The following is a 2,600-nucleotide window of genomic DNA, read 5'->3' as shown; positions in this document are numbered from 1 at the left end:
AATATACGGAGTTTGTAAAGCTGTCCCGGGTTTTATCAAAAGATAAAAAAAGACTCCCGCGCGGTGCATAAAATAATAATATATATAAAGTAAAGAACGAAATTACTTCATAACGGTAGTTAATGATTTTCTTTTGTTTTTTAGGAAAGTGAATTACCTTCATATATCAAAGGTTTTTTTTTAAATTTCACATTAATAATACATTCTTCCTTTGGACGTTTCGGATCGTCCGTCTATCTTCAGGCATTTTCTCTTTTTCTATTGTAATAATAATAATATTTTATTTATTCAGTAACGAATCCCTTTAGAATAATGAAGGAACCTCTGAGATACTTAAACAAAAATACAAAGAAATATAAATAGTCATTATAAATAATAATTATAAGTTACTTTTTCATTTTAATTAGTTGGACAATAACTAAATAGATAAATAATAAAAAAGAAAACAATATAAAAATAATTAAGAATGATAAATAGTTTATATACATATTTACAATTATATTGATTTACAATTTTATGGGGTCTAAATGGATAAGAAATGATTGAACAGGCGGGATTTAAAGGTAGGGAGGGTATTGGAGCGACGGTTGTTGGAAGGGATGGAGTTCCATAGGGATGAGGATCGGATAATGAACGATCTATCGAAGGCAGCGGTTGTATAAATCTGAAGACCAGGAACAGGTATTGTGGAACGAATAGAGGAATTGAAGGAGCTCGTATGATAAATCGTAGTTTTAGATAAATTAATAGAGGTAGGCTTTTCATCAAATAAAATTCTAAATCATTTATCAAAAAATTGAAAATAAAAATTTAAAAAAAATACTTCTGGCGAAAAAAAAAATTATAGGTATTTTTTCCCGTTCTTGTAATTTTTTACTTCATTATACGTTTTTTACAGTCAGGTTTTAGAGGTATTTATACAATAGCTGCCTATATTTATATTACAATACAAATATAATTAGTGTAAAAAGTCATATTAAAAAGAAATTTTTATACTCCAATTGTTTTGTCAAATTTAAAAATATTATCTTTTGATTTTGTTAAAGAAAAGAAGGTACTTTTGGTGTTATTCCTTCTACTTAGTCTTTTAGTTGTTTAGAGACATATTATATGATGCCTCTCCATTTGGTGTTATTCCTTCTACTTAGTCTTTTAGTTGTTCATATTATATGATGCCTCTCCATTTGGTGTTATTCCTTCTACTTAGTCTTTTAGTTGTTTAGAGTCATATTATATGATGCCTCTCTATTAAAATTGAAATTTAAAAAACAATATAAGAGGTCCCTATTCCAACTCCTTCGTAAACGTCGTCTCGTATCTGGTAAGTCTAGTGTTGATAGTCCTTGAATTAGAGGGTTAGTGTGTGTTGGAAGTGCGTTGTGAAACCGTTTATATAATGATTTAATGGTTGTTTGTACGTAGGGAGTTCGTAAGTCTTTGCGTAAGTTCTTGTTACTGATGTAGGGGGGAGGAGGCGCTACTCATCAGTCTTAGTAATTTTGATTGAAACTGTTGCAGTTTCAGTAAGTTAGTTTTTTTGGCATATAATATGTTTTTTAAAACTAATATATATCCCGAAGCTGTTAGCCAGCGAATACACTTTTGTCTCCACACTTCTCTTACCTTCTCCTTTAAAAAAAAAAAAAATCTTTTTAGCTAACATTTAAAAAGCCAAAATAAATTTGTATGCAAATGTTTTGGGGATCATATCTTCCATTCTGATGTTAAACTATTAGATTAGATTTTTATTCAGTTTATTACACCCTTTTTACTTCATTTATCTTCTTGTGTTTGACATTTGATGGTTGAATGTAGACTATTTCCTTTTTACACTGGTCGGTATTGGTGGATTATATTTTAGTATAAAGTTGAGTTTCTTTCAGAAATTTTATTATTTTGTCTATCGATTCTGCTGAGTCTTTAAGGGCCAATTCTCTTGTTCGTGGAATTTTATTATTTTCGAAGGCTTGACGAAATGATGAGCATTCTTTAATTATATGCTTTATCGATAATGGGGAATGACATGTTAGGCATATAGGTTGGTCCTCTTTTGTGATTAAGTGGAGGTGAGTTTATTTGGAATGTCCTATTCTTACTCTTGCAACAACCACTTCTTCTCTTCTGTTTCCCCTTATGGCACTTGTCCACTTTTGTGTGTGTTTTTGTTTTTACAATTCTTAATATATTGGTGAGTGGTACGTCAGCCCACATTGAATCCCAACTTTTTCGGATTCTGTTCCTTAAAAATGCTTTTATGTGTTTCGGCTCGTAAATTTGGAGTGGTGGAACGTTCATTGTAGCAGCCTCTTTAGCCGCTTTATCCGCTGCCTCATTCCCAGCTATTCCTGAGTCCCCTGGAGTCCAGAGAGTTAAACTCTTATTTGACTGTGCTAGAAATATTTTCATGTATTTATTTAATGAAAATAATTAAAAAGATTGACATAAAATCAAACTATATGTAATAGGAATATATTCCGAGTGGCTTTCAATAAAGATATCAAAATAGTAGAAGAAAATTATTTATTGTTAACCAACATTTCGTCCCACATTGCCTGGCTTCGTCAAGGCTGACTGAATGGATCGCTGAGAACGACTGAGTA

This window comes from Halyomorpha halys, unplaced genomic scaffold, assembly GCF_000696795.3.
Source record: "Halyomorpha halys isolate HHAL.00 unplaced genomic scaffold, Hhal_1.1 Scaffold885.1, whole genome shotgun sequence".
Lineage (NCBI taxonomy): Eukaryota > Metazoa > Arthropoda > Insecta > Hemiptera > Pentatomidae > Halyomorpha > Halyomorpha halys.
This window is presented reverse-complemented; position numbering follows the sequence as displayed.